Consider the following 22,814-nt stretch of genomic DNA (forward strand, 5'->3'; position numbering starts at 1 on the left):
TCCTAGTAGATCTCTCTTTTCTCAGCACCATTGGTATTGATACTCTCCTTTCCCCTATGTGTATCTTGACACCCTTGTGAATACATTTTACATATACGCAAAGGATTATTTCTGAGTATTGTGTTCTGTTCATTTGGTTTATGTTATCTGTGTTTATACCGGTACCACACCATCTTGATTACTTCTTAATACGTTTTGAAATAAAAAGGGAGGCCTTCACCTTTCTTCTTGTTCAAGAGACTTTTGGCTATTTGTGGTCTCTAGAACTGCCCTGTGACTTTTAGCATTTTTTTTTCCCTCTATTTCTGCAAAGATTGCTATGGAAATTTTGATAATGGGTCCACTGAATCTGTAGAACACTTTGTGTAGCTTGGATTTTTTCTGGGTTTTTGTTTTTTTTTTTTTTTGCGGTACGCGGGCCTCTCACTGTTGTGGCCTCTCCCGCTGCGGAGCACAGGCTCCGGACGCACAGGCTCAGCGGCCATGGCTCACGGGCCTAGCCGCTCCGTGGCATGTGGGATCCTCCCGGACCGGGGCACGAACCCGTGTCCCCTGCATCGGCAGGCGGACTCTCAACCACTGCGCCACCAGGGAAGCCCTAGCTTGGATTTTTTAAGAGAATAAGTCTTCCAGCCCATGAGTACAGGTTGTCTTTCTATTTGTATCTTTTTGGATTTCTTTTAGCAATGGTTAGTAGCTTTCAGTGTACAAGTCTTTCACCATGTTGGCTAATTTATTCCTAAATATTTCATCCCTTTTTAATGCTATAGTAAATAAGATTGTTTTCTTGTTTTCTTCTGACATTGTTCATTGTGTATAGAAATGCAACCGATTTTTGCATTTGGAGTTTGTATACGACAACTTTTCTAACAGTCTTGATATAGCAGGTTTCTTACGGAATCTTTATGATTTTTACATATAAAACCTTGTCATCTAGGAAAGAAGGTAAGTTTACTTTTTTAGTTTGGATAACTTAGATTTCTTTTTCTTATCTAATTGCTCTGGCTAGGAGTTTCAGTACATTGTTGAGCAGTGGTGCAGAGAGTGTGCGTCCTTGCCTTCTTTCTGATCTCAGAGGACAAGCTTTCAGTCTGTCTCCATTGAGAATGTTGTTAGCTGTGCTTTTTTCATAAATGGCGTTTATTATGTTGAGAGAATTTACTCTTTCTGGTTTGTTGAGTGTTTTATCTTGAAAGGTTGTTGAATTTTGTCAAATGCTTTTCTCTGCATCAATTGAGATGGTCCTGTGTGTTTTTTTCCTTTACTCTGTTAATGTGGTGTATCACATTAATTGATTTTGTACGTTGACTTCTCTTTGCCTTATATGAATAAAATCCACTTGGTCAACATGTCAGATCTTTTTAATGTGGTATTATTTTGCTAGTATGTTGTTAAGGATTTTGCATCAATATTCATCAGGGGTATTGGTTTCTAGTTTTACTTTCTTGTTGTGTTTTTGTCTGAGATTGGTATCAGAATCATGCTGGCTCCATAGAAAGAATTTGCAAGAGTTCCCTCTTCAACTCTGTAATTTTAGCAGGATTAGTGGTAATTCTTTTGTAAATATTTCATAGAATTTGGTCCTGGGTTTTTCTTGTTTGTTTGTTTTTTTAAAATTATTATTTATTTATTTATTTTTGGTTGTGTTGGGTTTTCATTGCTGGGCGTGGGCTTTCTCTAGTTGTGGCAAGTGGAGGCTACTCTTTGTTGCGGTGCACAGGCTTCTCTTATTGTGGAGCATGGGCTCTAGGCCCACAGGCTGCAGTAGTTGTGGCACGTGAGCTCAGTAGGTGTGGCTTGCAGGCTCTAGAGTGCAGGCTCAGTAGTTGTGGCTTGCGGGCTCTAGAACGCAGACTCAGTAGTTGTGGCAAATGGGCTTAGTTGCTCCATGGCATGTGGGATCTTCCCAGACCAGGGTTTGAACCCGTGTCCCCTGCAATGGCAGGTGGATTTTTAACCACTGCGCCACCAGAGAAGCCCTGGGTTTTTCTTTGTTTGAGGTTTTTGATTACTTTTTGAATTTCTCTAGTTATAATTCGGTTCGAATTTTTTATTTTTTTTCTTTTGAATTTTATTTTTTTATACAGCAGGTTCTTATTAGTTATCCATTTTATACATATTAGTGTGTATATGTCAATCCCAATCTCCCAATTCATCACACCACCACCACCTCCCCCGCCACTTTCCCCCCTTGGTGTCCATATGTTTGTTCTCTATATCTGTGTCTCAATTTCTGTCCTGCAAACTAGTTCATCTGTACCATTTTTCTAGGTTCCACGTATATGCGTTAATATACAATATTTTTATCTTTCTGACTTACTTTACTCTGTATGACAGTCTCTAGATCCATCCACGTCTCTGCAAATGACCCAATTTCTTTCCTTTTTATGGCTGAGTAATATTCCATTGTGTATATGTACCACATCTTCTTTATCCATTCATCTGTCGATGCGCATTTAGGTTGCTTCCGTGACCTGGCTATTGTAAATAGTGCTGCAGTGAACATTGGGGTGCCTATGTCTTTTTGAATTGTGGTTTTCTCTGGGTATATGCCCAGTAGTGGGATTGCTGGGTCATATGGTAATTCTACTTTTAGTTTTTTTAAGGAACCTCCATACTGTGCTCCATAGTGGCTGTATCAGTTTACATTCCCACCAACAGTGCAAGAGGGTTCCCTTTTCTCCACACCCTCTCCAGCATTTATTGTTTCTAGATTTTCTAATGATGCCCATTCTAACTGGCGTGAGGTGATACCTCATTGTAGTTTTGATTTGCATTTCTCTAATCATTAGTGATGTTGAGCAGCTTTTCATGTGCTTCTTGGCCATCTGTAAGTCTTCTTTGTAGAAATGTCTATTTAGGTCTTCTGCCCATTTTTGGATTGGGTTGTGGGTTTTTTTTTTTGCAGTGGCATATTTTATATATTAATAGAGGGGCTTAAATAAGACAGTTGTAGAAGCTGAAAGACAGGAAAGAAAAAAATGAATCTATGTGATATCTCGAAAACACATTTTTTTGTTTTACCATAGGTACCTTTTTAAAAATTTTTTTAAAGGTAACACTAGTGTTTTTTTTAAATTGCACACAGGTCTATAAACCTAATAAGTAGGTTTTTTTCTGTTTTTTTTTTATACAGCAGGTTCTTATTAGTCATCAGTTTTATATACATCAGTGTATACATGTCAGTCCCAATTGCCCAATTCATCACACCACCATCACCACCACCCCCGCGGCTTTCCCCCCTTGGTGTTCATACGTTTGTTCTCTACGTGTGTGTCTCAATTTCTGCCCTGCAAACTGGTTCAGCTGTACCATTTTTCTAGATTCCACATATATGCGTTAATATACAATATTTGTTTTTCTCTTTCTGACTTACTTCACTCTGTATGACAGTCTCTAGATCCATCCACGACTCTATACAAATGACGCAATTTCGTTCCTTTTTATGGCTGAATAAAATTCCATTGTATATATGTACCACATCTTCTTTATCCGTTCGTCTGTTGATGGGCATTTAGGTTGCTTCCATTACCTGGCTATTGTAAATAGTACTGCAATGAATATTGGGGTGCATGTGTCTCTTTGAATTGTGGTTTTCTCTGGATATATGCCCAGTAGTGGGATTGCTGGATTATATGTTAATTCTATTTTTAGTTTTTTAAGGGAACCTCCATACTGTTCTCCATAGTGGCTGTATCAGTTTACATTCCCACCAACAGTGCAAGAGGGTTCCCTTTTCTCCATACCCTCTCCAGCATTTGTTGTTTGTAGCTTTTCTGATGAAGCCCATTCTAACTGGTGTGAGATGTTACCTCCTTGTAGTTTTGATTTGCATTTCTCTAATCATTAGTGATGTTGAGCAGCTTTTCATGTGCTTCTTGACCATCTGTATGTCTTCTTTGGAGAAATGTCTATTTAGGTCTTCTGCCCATTTTTGGATTGGGTTGTTTGTTTTTTGAATATTGAGCTGCATGAGCTGTTTATATATCTTGGAGATAAATCCTTTGTCTGTTGATTCGTTTGCAAATATTTTCTCCCATTCTGAGTGTTGTCTTTTCGTCTTGTTTATGGTTTCCTTTGCTGTGCAAAAGCTTTTAAGTTTCATTAAGTCCCATTTGTTTATTTTTGGTTTTGTTTCCATTATTCTAGGAGGTGGATCAAAAAAGACCTTGCTGTGATTTATGTCAAAGAGTGTTCTTCCTATGTTTTCCTCTAAGAGTTTTATAGTGTCCGGTCTTACATTTAGGTCTCGAATCCATTTTGAGTTTATTTTTGTGTATGGTGTTAGGGAGTGTTCTAATTTCATTCTTTTACATGTAGCTGTCCAGTTTTCCCAGCACCACTTATTGAAGAGACTGTCTTTTCTCCATTGTATATCCTTGCCTCCTTTGTCATAGATTAGTTGACCGTAGGTGCGTGGGTTTACCTCTGGGCTTTCTATCTTGTTCCATTGATCTATGTTTCTGTTTTTGTGCCAGTACCATATTGTCTTGATTACTGTAGCTTTGTAGTATAGTCTGAAGTCAGGGAGTCTGATTCCTCCAGCTCTGATTTTTTCCATCAAGACTGCTTTGGCTATTTGGGATCTTTTGTGTCTCCATACAGATTTTAAGATTTTTTGGTTCTAGTTCCATAAAAAATGCCATTGGTAATTTGATAGGGATTGCATTGAATCTGCAGGTTGCTTTGGGTAGTATAGTCATTTTCACAATATTGATTCTTCCAATCCAGGAACATGGTATATCTCTCCATCTGTTTGTATCATCTTTAATTTCTTTCATCAGTGTCTTATACTTTTCTGCATACAGGTCTTTTGTCTCTAGGTAGGTTTATTCCTAGGTATTTTATTCTTTTTGTTGCATGGTAAATGGGAGTGTTTCCTTAATTTCTCTTTCAGATTTTTCTTCTTTAGTGTATAGGAATGCAAGAGATTTCTGTGCATTAATTTTGTATCCTGGAGCTTTACCACATTCATTGATTAGCTCTAGTAGTTTTCTGGTGGCATCTTTAGGATTCTCTATGTATAGTATCATGTCATCTGCAAACAGTGACAGTTTTACTTCTTTTCCAATTTGTATTCCTTTTATTTCTTCTTCTTCTCTAATTGCCGAGGCTAGGAGTTCCAAAACTATGTTGAATAGTAGCGGTGAGAGTGGACATCCTTGTCTTTTTCCTGATCGTAGAGGAAATGCTTTCAGTTTTTCACCATTGAGAATGATGTTTGGTGTGGGTTTGTCATATATGACCTTTATTATGTTGAGGTAGGTTCCCTCTGTGCCCACTTTCTGGAGAGTTTTTATCATAAATGGATGTTGAATTTTGTCAAAAGCTTTTTCTGCATCTATTGATGATCATATGGTTTTTTTTCTTCAGTTTGTTAATATGGTGTATCACATTGATTGATTTGCATATATTGAAGAATCCTTGCATCCCTGGGATAAATCCCACTTGATCATGGTGTATGATCCTTTTAATGTGTTGCTGGATTCTGTTTGCTAGTATTTTGTTGAGGATTTTTGCATGTATGTTCATCAGTGATACTGGTCTGTAATTTTCTTTTTTTGTAGTATCTTTGTCTGTTTTGGTATCAGGGTGATGGTGGCCTCATAGAATGAGTTTGGGAGTGTTCCTTCCTCTGCAATTTTTTGGAAGAGTTTGAGAAGGATGGGTGTTAGCTCTTCTCTAAATGTTTGATAGAATTCACCTGTGAAGCCATCTGGTCCTGGACTTCTGTTTGTTGGAAGATTTTTAATCACAGTTTCGATTTCATTACTTGTGATTGGTCTGTTGATATTTTCTATTTCTTTCTGGTTCAGTCTTGGAAGGTTATACCTTTCTAAGAATTTGTCCATTTCTTCCAGGTTGTCCATTTTATTGGCATAGAGTTGCTTGTAGTAGTCTCTTAGGATGCTTTGTATTTCTGCGGTGTCCGTTGTAATTTCTCCTTTTTTATTACTAATTTTATTGATTTGAGTCCTCTCTTTTTCTTGATGAGTCTGGCTAATGGTTTATCAGTTTTGTTTATCTTCTCAAACAACCAACTTTTAGTTTTATTGATCTTTACTATTGTTTTCTTTGTTTCTGTTTCTTTTATTTCTGTTCTTTATGATTTCTTTCCTTCTAGTACCTTTGGGTTTTGTTTGTTCTTTCTCTAGTTCCTGTAGGTGTAAAGTTAGATTGTTTGAGATGTTTGTTGTTTCCTGAGGTAGGATTTTATTGCTGTAAACTTCCCTCTTAAGCTTCCCTCGTCGTGTTTTCATTGTCATTTGTCTCTAGGTATTTTTTGATTTCCTCTTTGATATCTTCAGTGATCTCTTCGTTATTTAGTAACGTATTGTTTAGCCTCCATGTGTTTGTGTTTTTTATGTTTTTTTCCCCTGTAACTGATTTCTAATCTCATAGTGTTGTGGTCAGAGAAGATGCTTGATACGATTTCAGTTTTCTTAAATTTACTGAGGCTTGATTTGTGCCCCAAGATGTAATCTATCCTCGATGATGTTCCGTGCACACTTGAGAAAAAAGTGTAATCTGCTGTTTTTGGATGGAATGTCCTATAAATATCAATTAAACCTCTCTGGTCTATTGTGTCATTTAAAGCTTCTGTTTCCTTATTAATTTTCTGTTTGGATGATCTGTAAGTGAGGTGTTAAAGTCCCCCACTATTACTGTGTTACTGTCGATTTCTTCTTTTATAGCTGTTAGCAGTTGCCTTATGTATTGAGGTGCTCCTGTGTTGGGTGCATATAGATTTAATATCTTCTTGTTGGATTGATCCCTTAATCATTATGTAGTGTCCTTCCTTGTCTCTTGTAACAGTCTTTATTTTAAAGTCTGTCTGATATGAGTATTGCTACTCCAGGTTTCTTTTGATTTCCATTTGCATGGAATATCTTTTTCCATCCCCTCACTTTTAGTCTGTATGTGTCCCTAGGTCTCAAGTGGGTCTCTTGTAGAGAGCATATATGTGGGTCTTGTTTTTGTATCCATTCAGCGAGCCGTTGTCTTTTGGTTGGAGTATTTAATCCATTCACATTTAAGGTAATTATCGATATGTATGTTCCTTTTACCATTTTCTTAATTGTTTTGGGTTTGTTTTTGTAGGTCTTTTTCCTCTCTTGTGTTTCCCACTTAGAGAAGTTCCTTTAGCATTTGTTGTAGAGCTGGTTTGCTGGTGCTGAATTCTTTTAGCTTTTGCTTGTCTGTAAGGCTTTTGATTTCTCCTTCAAATCTGAATGAGTACCTTGCTGGGTAGAGTAATCTTGGTTGTAGGTTTTTCCCTTTCATCACTTCAAGTATATTATGCCACTCCCTTCTGGCTTGTAGAGTTTCTGCTGAGAAATCAGCTGTTAACCTTATGGGAGTTCCCTTGTACGTTATTTGTTGTTTTGGCCTTGCTGCTTTCAATAATTTTTCTTTGTCTTTAAGTTTTGCCAATTTGATTACTGTGTGTCTTGACATGTTTCTCCTTGGGTTTATCCTGTATGGGACTCACTGCGCTTCCTGGACTTGGGTGGCTATTTCCTTTCCCATGTTAGGGAAGTTTTCGACTATAATCTCTTCAAGTATTTTCTTGGGTCCTTTCTCTCTCTCTTCTCCTTCTGGGACCCCTGTAATGCGAATGTTGTTGCGTTTAATGTTGTCCCAGAGGTCTCTTAGGCTGTCTTCATTTCTTTTCATTCTTTTTTTTTATTCTGTTCCGTAGCAGTGAATTCCACCATTCTGTCTTGCAGGTCACTTCTCTGTACTTCTGCCTCAGTTATTCTGCTATTGATTCGTTCTAATATATTTTTCATTTCAGTTATAGTATTGTTCATCTCTGTTTGTTTGTTCTTTAATTCCTCTAAGTCTTTGTTAAACATTTCTTGCATGTTCTTGATCTTTGCCTCCATTCTTTTTCCGAGGTCCTGGATCATCTTCACCATCATTATTCTGAATTCTTTTTCTGGAAGGTTGCCTATCTCCACTTCATTTAGTTGTTTTTCTGGGATTTTATCTTGTTCCTTCATCTGGTACATAGCCCTCTGCCTTTTCATCTTGTCTATCTTTCTGTGAATGTGGTTTTTGTTCCACAGGCTGCAGGATTGTAGTTCTTCTAGCTTCTGTTGGCTGCCCTCTGGTGGATGAGACTGTCTAAGAGACTTGTGCAAGTTTCCTGATGGGAGGGACTGGTGGTGGGTAGAGCTGGCTGTTGCTCTGGTGGGCAGAGCTCAGTAAAACTTTAATCCGCTTGTCTGCTTCTGGGTTTGGCTGGGTACCCTCCCTGTTGGTTCTTTGGCCTGAGGCGACCCAACACTGGAGCCTGTCGGGTTATTTGGTGGGGCTAATGGTGGACTCTGGGAGGACTCACACCAAGGAGTACTTCCCAGAACTTCTGCTGCCAGTGTCCTTGTCCCCACGGTGAGCACAGCCCCCCACCCCTGCCTCTGCAGGAGACCCTCCAACACTAGCAGGTAGGTCTGGTTCAGTCTCCTATGGGGTCACTGCTCCTTCCTCTGGGTCCTGATGCACACACTGCTTTATGTGTGCCCTCCAAGAGTGGAGTCTCTGTTTTACCCCAGTCCTGTCAAAGTTCTGCAATCAAATCCCACTAGCCTTCAAAGTCTGATTCTCTAGGAACTCCTCCTCCCGTTGCTGGACTCCGAGTTTGGAAAGCCTGACGTGGGGCTCAGAGCCTTCACTCCGGTGGGTGGACGTCTGTGGTGTAAGTGTTCTCCAGTTTGTGAGTCACCCACCCAGCGGTTATGGGATTTGATTTTATTGTGATTGCGCCCCTCCTACCGGCTCATTGTGGCTTCTCCTTTGTCTTTGCACGTGAGGTATCTTTTTTGGTGAGTTCCAGTGTCTTCCTGTTGATGACTGTCCAGCAGTTAGTTGTGATTCCAGTGCTCTCGCACGAGGGAGTGAGAGCATGTCCTTCTAGTCTGCCATCTTGAACCAATCTCCAATTTTTTTATTTCATAATGATAAATCAAGTTTAGTAGGTTGTATGTTTCTAAGAATTTACCTGTATCTTTTAGATTCTGTACTTTGTAGGCATTATTGTTCATAGTACTTCCTTAAAAAACTTTGATATCAGTTGCAATCGTTTCTCTTTCATATCTGTTCTTAATTATTTGAATCTTTTTTTTTTTTCTTAGTGTAGCTAAGGGTCTTCTCATTCAGTTTTTTCAAAACACCAACTGTTGGTTTGTTCATTTTTATATTTTTCTACTTTCTATTTTATTTATCTTTGGTCTAATCTTTTTTTTTTAATACGTTAATTTATTAATTTTTGGCTGCATTGGGTCTTCGTTGTTGGGTGTTCGTTGCGGAGTGCAGGCTTCTGATTGTGGTGGCTTTTCTTGTTGCAGAGCTTGGGCTTTAGGCATGCAGGCTTCAGTAGTTGTGGCATGCAGGCTCAGTAGTTGTGGCACACAGGCTTAGTTGCTCTGCCCAGACTAGGGCTCGAACCTGTGTCCCCTGCATTGGCAGGCGGATTCTTAACCATTGCCCCACCAGGAAAGTCCCTGGTTTCATTTTTCTTATTTACCTCTTTCCTTCTGCTAAACTTGGGTTTAGTTTGTTTTTGTTTTTCTACTTCCTAGAGGTGTAAAAATAAATTTCTGATTTGAGATCTTTTTTTTTTTTACTGTAAGCATTTAGCAGTTTTGAATTTCCTTTTAGTACAGCCTTCATTGTGTGTTATAACTTTTGGTAGGTTGTATTTTCCTTTTCATCCATATATTTAAAAATTCCCTTGTGATTTCTTCTTAGACCCATTAGTGGTTTAAGAGTGAGTTGTTTAATTTCCGCATTTGGGGGAATTTTCTTTTTTTTCTTCTGCTGTTTATTTCATTGTTGTTTACTTTTATGATATCAGTCTCTTAAAATTGTTAAGATTTGTGTTTTGGCCAAACATGTGGTCTGTCATGGAGAATGCTTTATGTGTGCTTGAGACGCATGTGTTTTCTGCTGTTGGGTCATGTGATCTGTTATGTCTAATAACCAGTAAGGTCTGTAGTTTCCTTATTGATCTTTTTGGTTCCATCCGTAAGTTCAGCTGGGGCATTGAAGTCTCATAGTATTCCTGTGCTGCTATTTCTCTCTTCTTTTCCTTTAACGTTTGCTTCATTTTTCTGAGATATCTAATGTTAGATGTATATATATTTTTACTTGATACTTCTTTTTGGTAAATTGACCCATTTATCATTATATAATGTATTTTTGTCTCATGTCACTTGTTTTTCTTCAGTTTATTTTGTCTGATATAATGTATTCTCTCCTGCTTTCTTTAGGATGGAATATATTTTTCCATCCTTTCACCTTTCTGTGTCCTTATATTTGTGAACACTAGCAGTTCCAAGTCTCTCACAGTGTGTCCCTTGCCCTCTGTTTTCCCCCGTTACTTACTCTAGTGGTCCCTGCTTAGGCACACTGTACAGTGGTGAAAGGCAGGTGCCCTGGCCAGCCCCCTTCACTCCACTGTAACTCCAGAGGGAATGCATCGAGTGTTTCCTTCTGTTCATGACATTTCTTGAAATGTTCTTGTTTAATCAGAATTTATTTTTTTCCATATCCTTTTTTTCTTGATTTTTAATTGTCCAGGAAGTTTTTAACTTTACTATTATGATATATTTTTTCATAACCTGTGGCAATAATGTATAATAGTAAATTTTCTAATTTCTAATCAATGTTTTATTGGTGGCAAAAACAAAGAAATTCTTTGGCTTTTGTTAATGCCTAGCTATGTAAATTTAAATGGATAAAATTGTATTTATATTTTTGGGCATGGTTATCTTATTGAGATTTGAGTTCAAGTATTCTATTTTTTCTAATGTTCATACCATTTTTTTTTAGTATGCTACTACAGAATCACGTTGACAAACTAAATTAAGTACAGTGGATACATTTTCATTGTCTGAAAGATGCTGAAATACATGTGAATAAAACGATGATAAAAAATTGTCCAAAAATGTGTCAAGAGATTTTTCTCTCATTTCAGTTATTTTTTATAGATATGTATGTGCATGAGTGCATGGATGTGCAAGTCTGTGGTTTAGAAACAAGAGATCATGATTTTAAAACTATGTATTATATCTTTTTTCGGTTGAAATGGTCTTCAGTATATTCCATTGCCTGGAATTTTTCTATGCAATCCTGTTAATGGTTTAAGTAGTAGTAAGATTACTAACAGTTTATGTGTATGTGCTGTGTGTCCACATCTGTAATGACCTTTCATGCCATTCACCTTGGACTTCTTTCAAGTTTTCTCAGGGAACCCTCTGTCAATGTACTTCTAATGCTTTCTGTATTACTTAACTATTTGATTCTTAAGCTTCAGTTGCTGAGCACAGCCCTCTGAGTTCAAGTGTTTGCTGTAACATTTCTTACCTTCTTGATCTGAGTCAAGTTTCTCAGAGTGTCTGTGACAGTTTTTGTCCTCTGTAAGGTGGGGACAGATCTTCCTTTAATGAGCTGTTATGTTGATAACAAGGTCTTGCCTGTAAAAGTACTTACGTAGAGTAATGTTTAGAGTAACATTAATGTAACTTAGAGCAATAGGAAGTGTTCAAACACTTTTAGTCGTTGTTGTTATCATCATCATAGTTGAAGGTTTTGACCTTTCATTAAAAGCACTGCAAACTTTGTCATCTCATCTGTATACTGAATCTCACTCAGTGTGTAGAACGTAATACCTAACACTTCTGCATAGACAACATGGTGTTGAGTGTTACTTATAGGCGTTTCATAGATTTTTCGACAGTGACGAAAAATCATATTAATTGGAGGACCTCATAAGGTCTTATGAAAAAGTATAAGAAATTAAGATTAGAGATACATAATTTTTCCAGATACCTCTAAATGGATCTGGTAGAACACATACTTTAATTGAATCAGTCCTTACCCCTTCCTCGTCTTTTCCATTTGTATGAAGATGAGAACTCTTCGTGGCCCATTGGTGAAATGTGGTTTCATTTCAGGAACGGTTGACCTTTGAGGATGTGGCCATCGAATTCACTGAGGAGGAGTGGGAATGCCTGGACCCTGCTCAGAGGGCCTTGTACAGGGACGTGATGGTGGAGACCTACAGGAACCTGATCTCCCTGGGTGAGGATAACTTCCCTTCAGAGCTGGGATCTGCCCTTGGGTGTCTTTGCATTTTCCCTTGTGTGCCTCTTGGGAGGCCCTGATAATCTTTGAAAGCCCTGTTGATTCACATCATGTGGCATCATGAGTTTAAACTGACCCTTTCTTCAGATGCTCTGCACGTTTCATGTTACATCAGGGGTTGTCCCAGAGCTTAATTACGTACAAAGCTCAATGGCAAACTTTAAAAAATACCAAATTTCCTATTTTCTGCCTTTTGGCTTTTGACTCAGTTTTTGCAGGAAGAGCGCTTGATGTCTGCATATTACACCGTTCCCTGTGTAGAAGGGAGGCGGTGGATGAATTTGTGAAATACTTTTCCTGACCCACCTGTAATGTCCTCACCCCTCAGCTGAACAAAGAGCTGGGATTTTAGGAAAGCCACAGCACCTCACATTTCTTTGTCCTGATAAACCAGAATTTCTGTTTCTTTTCTAAAAAATTTTTTGGCCACACCTTCTGGCTTGTGGGATCTCAGTTCCCTGAGTAGGGATTGAACCCGTGCCCTCTGCATTGGAAGCATGGAGTCTTAACCGGTGGGCCACCAGGGAAGTCCCAGAATTTCTTTTTCTGATCTGACTATTATCTCCACATTGGAGCAAGAGAAAGAGCCGTGGACAGTGGGGAGAAATGTGAAAAATAGCCAAGAATACATTGTGTGGGAGTCAAAAGTGCAAACAAAGATGGGTATCTCAGAAGGGCTGTTTCTTTTGTTTAGGGGTGTGTGGGACAGGCGGGTGGATTGGATCTTCTGTGATTGTTACTTAGGAAAAGTGTAAGGACAGTGGACGGAGAGATGCTCCTTTTGATCCCAAATCCTACAAGGGGTGCCTATGTGAATCTCTCAGGCTCTTAGCTTGGCATCTGCGGGTCGAGTACATGGTCCCATCTCAAGATCCTATAATGTCTGACCCTTACACATTGTATTCTTTTTACTCTTGTACTGCTCTATCTGGTCTGGGAATGTCGACTGTTCCTAATTTTACCTAATTTTGCCTCTTAAATTTCTTTGAAGTATGTTCCTAAGGTCTGAAATTTTACCTGGTTTCCTTGTTGGGATAATCCACCTATGTTTATCTGGCAGCCTCTTGTGGAGTCTCTAGGGAGAGTGTTTACTGGGTAACAGAAAATTTTGATAGAGACACTATTCCTCGTACGTTGTAGTATTTTCTTGCTCTGTACAAAATCACCACTCGAAGCTACTCAGTAGAGTGGTCAGCATGTTCTAGGATATGAGATAGAAAGCATCACAAGAGTCTGACTGATAAGTCTTACCGGGTTTTTTTCTGGCTTTGGGGACTGTCACAAAAGGCTGTCTCAAGGGCACTGTGACCGTGTTATTCATGTGTCTCAATGACCATACATTTTAGCCTCTTTAAATTGGTATAGGAATTTATCCCAGGACAACTTTGTCAAAGCTCACATTCTCATATCTGTGAGGCTGTTGGCTAAAGTGTTGTTGATGCCACATTTTTCACTGCCTGTGCCATTGTTCATTCTACCCCAACAGCGAATTTTGAAGCATCTTAATGAGAGCGTATGAAGTGGAGGGATACCTTCAGTGATGAACGATAATGTGTTTATAACACTGGTACTTTGATTTCGTACATTTCTATGCATTATAAATGATTTTTTATTTTATCATTAGGTTCAAATTTCCATGTTACTCTTGGGGGTTTTGTTTTATGTTTGCAACGCGTGGGATGGTTGATTGGGGATGGGTCCCTGTGGTGGAATTTGTTATCAGTCCCTCTTAGAATCTTTATATATTCTTCATACTCATCTATTATCAGATATGTGATTTAGAAATGTTTTCTCTTTTACTGTTGGTTGTCTTTTCACTGTGCTTTAATGCACAGTAGTTTATATTTTTGATGTAGTCCAATTTATCTGTATTTTGTAGCCTGTGCTTTTGGTGTTATACCTGATAAATCATTTGTGGGTCCAATGACAAGAAACTTTTTCTGTATGTTTACTTCTAGGAGTTTTACATACTTGGGACTTAGGTTTAGGTCTTTGAACCATTTTGAGTTAATTTTTGTCTGTAGCGTAAGATAATGGTCTAAGTAAATACTTTTGTTAGTAGGTATCCAGTTTTGGCAACACATTTTAAAAAAAAAATATTTTTAATTAATTAACTTTTTTTGGCTGCGTTGGGTCTTGCTGCGCATGGGCTTTCTCTACTTGTGGTGAGCAGGGTCTACTCTTTGTTACGTTGCACAGACTTTTCGTTGTGGTGGCTTCTCTTGTTGTGGAGCACCAGCTCTAGGCACGTGGGCTCAGTAGTTGCAGCACATGTGCTTAGTAGTTGTGGCACCCGGAGTTCAGTAGCTGTGACACATGGGCTCAGTAGTTGTGGCTTGTGGGCTCTAGAGTGCAGGCCCAGTAGTTGTGGCACATGGGCTTAGTTGCTCCATGGTATGTGGGATCTTCCCGGACCAGGGCTTGAACTCATGTCCCCTGCATTGACAGGTGGATTCTTAACCACTGCGCCACCAGGGAAGTCCTGTCAATACCTTTTGTTCCACTGTTCCACTGATTCTCCCATTAAGTGGTCTTTACACCTTTTTGAAACATTGTTTAAACATCTACACAAGAGGTTTTTTTTTTAAAGTATAGTTAATTTATAATGTTGTGTTAATTTCAGGTGTATAGCAATTTACAAGATACTTAATATAGTTACCTGAGCTATACAGTAGGTCCTTGTTGTTTATCTATTTTATATATAGTAGTTTGTATATATTCATCCCAGACTCCTAATTTATCTCTCTCCTCGCCCCCCCACCCCCCCGCATCCTGCACTTTCCCCTTTGGTAACCGTAAGTTTGTTTTCTATGTCTGTGAGTCTATTTCTGTTTTGTATATAAGTTCATTTATATCACTTTTTTAGGTTCCACGTATAAGTAATATCATATATGTCTTTCTTTGTCTGACTTCACAGGTCCATCCATGTTGCTGCAAAAGGCATTATTTCATTGTTTTTTATGAATGAATAATATTCCATTGTATATATGTGCCACATCTTCTTTATCCCTTCATCTGTCAATGAAAATTTAGGTTGCTTCCATGTCCTGGCTAGTGTAAATAGTGTTGCTATAAACATTGGGGTGCATATATCTTTTCAAATTAGAGTTTTCATCTTTTCCGGATATATGCCCAGGATTGGAATTGCTTGTTCATGTGGTAGCTTTATTTTTAGTTCTTTAAGGAACCTCCATACGGTTCTCCAAAGTGGCTACAGCAGTTTACATTCCTTCCAACAGTGTAGGAGTGTTCTGTTTTCTCCACACCCTCTCAAGCATTTACTGTTTGTAGACTTTTTTTTTTTGGCCACGCCGGATCTTAGTTGTGGCACGCAGAATATTTAGTTGGGGCATGCGGACTTCTTAGTTGCTGTATGACTTTCAGTTGCGACATGCGTATGGGATCTAGTTCCCCGACCAGGGATTGAACCTGGGCCCCCTGCATTGGCAGCGTGGAGCCTTACCGCCTGGACCACCAGGGAAGTCCCCTATTTGTAGACTTTTTGATGGTGGTCATTCTGACCAGCGTGAGGTGATAGCATTTTTTGGTTTTGATTTGCATTTATGTAATAATTAGTGACATTGAGCATCTTTTCATGTGGCTGTTGGCCATCTTTTTGTCTTCTTTGGAGAAATATCTATTTAGGTCTTCTGCTAATTTTTTGATTGGGTTGTATGGTTTTTTTGATATTAAGCTATATGAATTTTGTATATTTTGGAAATTAATCCCTTTTTGGTAGCATCATTTGCAAATATACTCTTCTAGTCCTTAGGTTGTATTTTCGTACTTTTTATGGTTTCCTTTGCTTCGCAGTAGCTTTTAAGTTTAATTAGGTCCCATTTGTTTATTTTTGCTTTTATTTCCATGTCTCTAGGAGAGAGATCCAAAAAAATATTGCTGTGATTTATATCAAAGAGTGTTCTGCCTTTGTTTTCCTCTAGGAGTTTTATAGTATCTGGTCTTACATTTAGCTGTTTAATCCATTTTGAGTTTATTTTTGTATGTGGTGTTAGAGAATGTTCTAGTTTCATTATTTTCCATGTAGCTGTCCAGTTATCCCAGCACCACTTACTAAAAAGACTGTCTTTTCTCCATTGTATATTCTTTCCTTCTTTGTCATAGAATAATTGACTATAAGTGAGTGGGTTTATTTCTGGGCTTTCTATTCTGTTCCATTGATCTGTGTTTCTGTTTTTTGCCAGTACCATACCGTCTTGATGACTGTAGGTTTGTAGTATTGTCTGAAGTCAGGGAGTGTGATTCCTCCAGCTCCATTCTTCTTTCTCGAGATTGTTTTAGATATTCGGTGTCTTTTGTGTTTTCATACAAATTTTAAAAATGTTTTGTTCTCGTTCTGTGAAAAATGCCATTGTTAATTTGATAAGGATTGCATTGAATATGTAGATTGCCTTGGGTAATATGGTAATTTTAACAATGTTGCTTATTCCAATCCAAGAATATGGTATATATTTTCATCTGTTTGTGTCATCTTTGATATCTTTCATCAGCATCATATAGGGTTTTTTTGGGTTTTTTTGTGGTACGTGGGCCTCACACCGCTGTGGCCTCTCCCGCTGTGGAGCACAAGCTCCGGACGCGCAGGCCCAGCGGCCATGGCTCATGGGCCCAGCCGCTCTGCGGCATGTGGGATCCTCCCAGACCGGGGCACGAACCCGCGTCCCCTGCATCGGCAGGCGGACTCTCAACCACTGCGCCACCAGGGAAGCCCAGCATCATATAGTTTTACAAGTACAGTTATTTTGCTTCCTTAGGTAGGTTTATTCCTCGGAATGTTATTTTTTGTGATGACATGATAAATGGGATTGTTTCCTTAATTTCACTTTCTGATATTTCGTTGTTAGTATATAGAAATGCAACAGATTTTTGTATATTTATTTTTTATATTTATCCAGCAACTTTACCCTGTTCGTTGATGAGGTCTAGTAGTTATCTGGTGGCATCTTCAGGATTTTCTACGTGTAGCATCATGTCATCTGCATACAGTGATAGTTTTACTTCTTTTCCTATCTGGATTCCTTTTATTTCTTTTTGTTTTCTGATTGCAGTGGCTAGGACTTCCAAATGTATGTTGAATAAAAGTGGTGAGAGTGGACATCCTTGTCTTGTTCCTGATCTTAGAGGAAATGCTTTCACCTTTTCATTGTTGAGTATGATGTTAGTTGTGTGTTTGTCATATATGGTCTTTATTATGTTGAAGTAGGTTCCATCTGTGCTTACTTTCTGAAGCGTTTTTATCATAAATCAGTGCTGAATTTTGTGAGAGGCTTTTTCTGCAACTACTGAGATGATCATATGGTTTTTAGTCTTCAATTTGTTAATGTGGTGTATCATATTAATTGACTTGCAGATATTGAAAATCTTGCATCCCTGGAATAAATCCCACTTGATCATGGTTTATGATTCTTTTAATGTATTGTTGGATTCTGTTTGCTAGTATTTTGTTGTGGGTTTTTGCATATATGTGATATTGACTTGTAATTTTCTTTTTTTGGAATATCTTTTTCTGGCTTTGGTGTCAGGGTTATTATGGCCTCACAGAATGAGTTCATTGGAAGTGTTCCTTCCTCTCCAAAAGTATTTTTTGTAATAGTTTCAGAAGAATGAGTGTTAGCTCTTGTCTGAATATCAGAATGGGAGAATTCACCTGTGAAGCCATCTGGTCCTGGACCTTTGTTTCTTGGAAGATTTTTAATCACAGTTACAATTTCAGTACTTGTGATTGGTCTGTTCCTATTTTCTATTTCTTCGTGGTTCATTCTTAGGAGATTGTACCTTTCTAACCCATTTCTTCTAGGTTGTACATTTTATTGGAGTATAGTTTCTTGGAGAAGTCTCTTCTGATTCTTTGTATTTCTGTGGTGTCCATTGTAACGTATCAGTTTTGATTTCTGATTTTATTGATTTGGGCCCTCTCCCTTTGTTATTAATGACTCTGGCTAAATGTTTTTCAATATTCTTTTTTTCTTTTATTGGGGTATAGTGGTTTTACAATGTGTTTGTTTCTACTGTACAGCTAAGTGAAGTAGAGTTCCCTGTGCTGTACATCAGGTTCTCATTAGTTATCTATTTTACACATATTAGTATAAAATAGCATGTTAAAAGATACTTTCTTCTTTTCCAATATAAGCATTTAAAGCAGCAAATTTCCCTGTAATTACCATTTCACTTATTAGGTTTTTTTAAATTAATTTTTATTGGGGTATAGTTGCTTTACAATGTTGTGTTAGTTTCTACTGTACAGCAAAGTGAATCAACTCTACGTATACATATATCCCCTCTTTTTGGATTTCCTTCCCATTTAGGTCACCACAGAGCATTGAGTAGAGTTCCCTGTGCTATACAGTAGGTTCTCATTAGTTATCTATTTTATACATAGTATCAATAGTGTATATATGACAATCCCAATCTCCCAATTCATCCCACCCGACCCTGCCCCTTGGTATCCATACGTTTGTTCTCTACGTCTTTGTCTCTATTTCTGCCTTGCAAACAGGTTGATCTGTATCATTTTTCTAGATTCCACCTATATGCATTAATATACGATGTTCGTTTTTCTCTGACTTACTTCACTCTGTATGACAGTGTCTAGGCCAACCACGTCTCTACAAATGACCCAATTTCATTCTGTTTATGACTGAGTAATATTCCACTGTGTATATGTACTACATTTTCTTTATCTGTTGGTCTGTCGATAGGCATTTAGGTTGCTTCCAGGACCTGGCTATTCTAAATAGTGCTGCAATGAACATTGGGGTGAATGTGTCTTTGAGTTATGGTTTTCTCTGGGTATATGCCCAGTAGTGGGATTGCTGGGTCTTATGGTAATTCTATTTTTAGTGTTTTAAGGAACCTCCATACTGTTCTCCGTAGTGGCTGTATCAATTTACATTCCCACCAACAGTGTGAGAGGGTTCCCTTGTCTCCACACCCTCTCTAGCATTTATTGTTTGTAAATTTTTTTATGATGGCCATTCTGACTTGTGTGAGCTGATGCCTCATTGTAGTCTTGATTTGCATTTCTCTAATAATTAGTGATGTTGAGCATGTTTTCATGTGCCTCTTGGCCCTCTGTATGTCTTTTTTGGAGAAATGTCTGTTTAGGTCTTCTGCCCATATTTTGATTGGGTTGTTTGTTTTTTTGATATTGAGCTGCATGAACTATTTGTATATTTTGGAGAGTAATCTTTGGTCCATTAATTCGTTTGTAATTATTTTCTCCCATTCTGAGGGTTGTCTTTTTGTCTTGTTTATGGTTTCCTTTGTTGTGCTGAAACTTTTAAATTTAATTAGGTCCAATTTGTTTATTTTTGTTTTTATTTCCATTACTCTGGAAGGTTGGTCAGAAAAGATCTTGCTGTGATTGATGTCAAAGAGTGTTCTCTCTCTGTTTTCCTCTTAAGAGTTTTATAGTATGTGGCCTTACATTTAGGTCTTTAATCCATTTTGAGTTTATTTTTGTTTATGTTGTTAGGGAGTTTTCTAATTTCATTCTTCTACATGTAGCTGTCCAGTTTTCCCAGCACCACTTATTGAAGGTACTGTCACCATTGTATATTCTTGCCTCTGTTGTAGATTAATTGGCCATATGTACATGGGTTTATTTTGGGGCTCTCTATTCTGTTTCATAGATGTATGTGTCTGCTTTTGGGCAAGTATCACACTGTTCTGATGCCTGTGACTTTGTAGTATAGTCTGAAGTCAGGGAGCCTGATTCCTCCAGCTCTGTTTTTTTTCCCTCAAGATTGCTTTGGCTACTTGGGGTCTTTTGTGTTTCTATATAGATTTTAAGATTTTTTTTGTTCTAGTTCTGTGAAAAATGCCATTGGTAATTTGATAACAATTGCATTGAATCTGTAGATTGCTTTGGGTAGTATAGTCATTTTCACAGTATTGATTCTTCAAATCCAAGAACATGGTATATCTCTCCATCTGTTTGTGTCGTCTTAGATTTCTCTCATCAGTGTTTTATAGTTTTCTGAATACACGTCTTTTACCTCCTTGGGTAGGTTTATTCCTAGGTATTTTATTCTTTTTTTGTTGCAGTGGTGAATGGTATTGTTTCCTTAATTTCTCTTTCTGGTCTTTAGTTGTTCATGTATAGGAGTGCAAGAGATTTCTGTGCATTAATTTTGTATCCTGCAACTTTACCAAATTCATTGATTAGCTCTAGTAGTTTTCTGGTGGCATCTTTAGGATTTTCTACGTATAGTGTCATCTCATCTGCAAACAATTTTACTTCTTCTTTTCCAATTTTATATTCCTTTTGTTTCTTTTTCTTTTCTGATTTCTGTGGCTAGGACTTCCAAAACTGTATTGAATAGTAGTTATGAGAGTGGACCTCCTTGTCTTGTTCCTGATCTTCGAGGAAATGCTTTCAGTTTTTCACCATTGAGAATGATGTTAGCTGTGTGTCATACATGGCCTTTATTATGTTGAGGTAGGTTCCATCTGTGCCCACTTTCTGGAGAGTTTTTATCATAAATGGGTGTGGAATTTTGTTAAAAGCTTTTTCTGCATCTATTCAAATGATCATATGGTTTTCATTCAATTTGTTAATATGGTGTATCACATTGGTTGATTTGCGTATATTGAAGAATCCTTGCATCTCTGGGGTAAATCCCACTTGATTGTGGTGTATGATTCTTTTAATGTGTTGTTGAATTCTGTTTGCTAGTAGTTTGTTGAGGATTTTTGTGTCTATATTCATCAGTAATATTGGTCTGTAATTTTCTTTTTTCGGGATATCTTTGTCTGGTTTGGGTATTGGTGACGGTGGCCTCACAGAATGAGTTTGGAAGAGTTCCTTCCTCTTCAGCTTTTTGGAAGAGTTTGAGGATGGATGTTAGCTCTTCTCTAAGTGTTTTGTAGAATTCACCTGTGAAGCCATCTGGTCCTGGACTTTTGTTCCGGAAGATTTTTAATCACAGTATCAATTTCATTACTTGTGATTGGTCTGTTCATATTCTTTGTTTCTTCCTGGTTCAGTCTTAGAAGGTTATACCTTTTTAAGAATTTGTCCATTTCTTCCAGGTTGTCCATTTTATTGGCCTATAGTTGCTTATAGTAGTCTCTTATGATCCTTTGTATTTCTGCAGTGCTCTTTGTAACTTTTCCTTTTTCATTTCTAATTTTATTGATTTGAGTCCTCTCCCTCTTTTTCTTGATGAGCCTGGCTAAAGGTTCATCAATTTTGTTTATCTTCTCAAAGAACCAACTTTTAGTTTTATTGATCTTTGCTGTTGTTTCTGTTTCATTTATTTCTGCTTTTATCTTTATGATTGATTTCTTTCTACTAACTGGGTTTTTTTGGTTCATCTTTCTCTAGTTCCTTTAGCTGTTTAGATTGTATATTTGAGATTTTTCTTGTTTCTTCAGGTAGGATTGTATTGCTGTAAACTTCCTTCTTAGAACTGCTTTTGCTGCATCCCGTATGTTTTGGATCATCGTGTTTTCATTGTTATTTGTCTCTAGGTATTTTTTGATTTTCTCTTTGATTTCTTTACTGATCTCTTGGTTATTTAGTAGTGTAGTGTTTAGCCTTCATGCATTATATATTTTTTACAGTTCTTTTCCCCTGTAATTGATTTCTAATCTCATAGAGTTGTGGTTGGAAAAGATGCTTGATATGATTTCAGTTTTCTTAAATTTACCAGGGCTTGATTTGTTACCTAAGATGTGATCTCTCCTGGAGAATGTTCCATATGCACTTGAGAAGAAAGTGTATCCTTCTGCTTTCAGGTGGAATGTTCTATAAATATCAATTAAATCTATCCGGTCTATTGTGCCATTTAAAGCTTGTGTTTCCTTGTTTATTTTCTGTCTGGATGATCTGTCCATTGGTGTAAGTGGGGTGTTAAAGTTCCCCACTATTGTGTTACTATCGATTTTCCCTTTTGTGGCTGTTAGCATTTGCCTTATGTATTGAGGTGCTCTTATGTTGGGTGCATAAATATTTACAATTGTATGTTTCCTTGGATTGATCCCTTGATCATTATGTAGTGTCCTTCCTTATCTCTTGTAACAGTCTTTATTTTAAAGTCTATTTTATCTGATATCAGTATTGTTACTCCAGCTTTCTTTTGATTCCCGTTTGTATGGAACATCTTTTTCCATCCCCTCACTTTCAGTCTGTATGTGTCCCTAGGTTTGAAGTGGATCTTTTGTAGACAGCATATATACAGGTTTTGTTTTTGTATCCATTCAGCCAGTCTGTCTTTTGGTTGGAGCATTTAACCCCGTTCACATTTAGGGTAATTATTGATATGTATGTTGCTATTACCATTTTCTTAATTGTTTTGGGTTTGTTTTTGTAGGTCTTTTTCTTCTTTTGTGTTTCCTGCTTAGAGAAGTTCCTTTAGCATTTTCTGTAGAGCTGGTTTGGTGATGCTGAATTCTCTTATAGCCTTTGCTTATCTGTAAAGCTTTTGATTTCTCCGTGGAATCTGAATGAGATCCTTGCTGGGTAGGATAATCTTGGTTGTAGGTGTTTCCCTTTCATCACTTTATATAAATCCTGCCACTCCCTTCTGGCCTGCAGTTTCTGCTGAAAGATCATCTGATAATCTTATGGGGATTCCCTTGTATGTTATTTGTTGCTTTTCCCTTGTTGCTTTTAATAGTTTTTCTTTGTATTTAATTTTTGA

The 22,814-nt window shown here is 37.7% G+C and overlaps 1 long non-coding RNA gene across 3 annotated transcripts in view; it reads left to right on the forward strand.

Moving 5' to 3' along the window:
• The window catches only part of LOC309836239, a 67,484-nt gene that overhangs the window by 7,975 nt on the left and 36,695 nt on the right, over positions 1–22,814 (forward strand). For all 3 annotated transcript variants that reach the window (XR_014298131.1, XR_014298132.1, XR_014298133.1), the window contains exon 4: positions 11,961–12,087. This is a non-coding gene — a long non-coding RNA (uncharacterized lncRNA). The remainder of the gene's footprint in view (positions 1–11,960; positions 12,088–22,814) is intronic.

Source organism: Grampus griseus, assembly GCF_964374135.1.
Source record: "Grampus griseus genome assembly, chromosome: 19".
NCBI classification, from domain to species: Eukaryota; Metazoa; Chordata; class Mammalia; order Artiodactyla; family Delphinidae; genus Grampus; species Grampus griseus.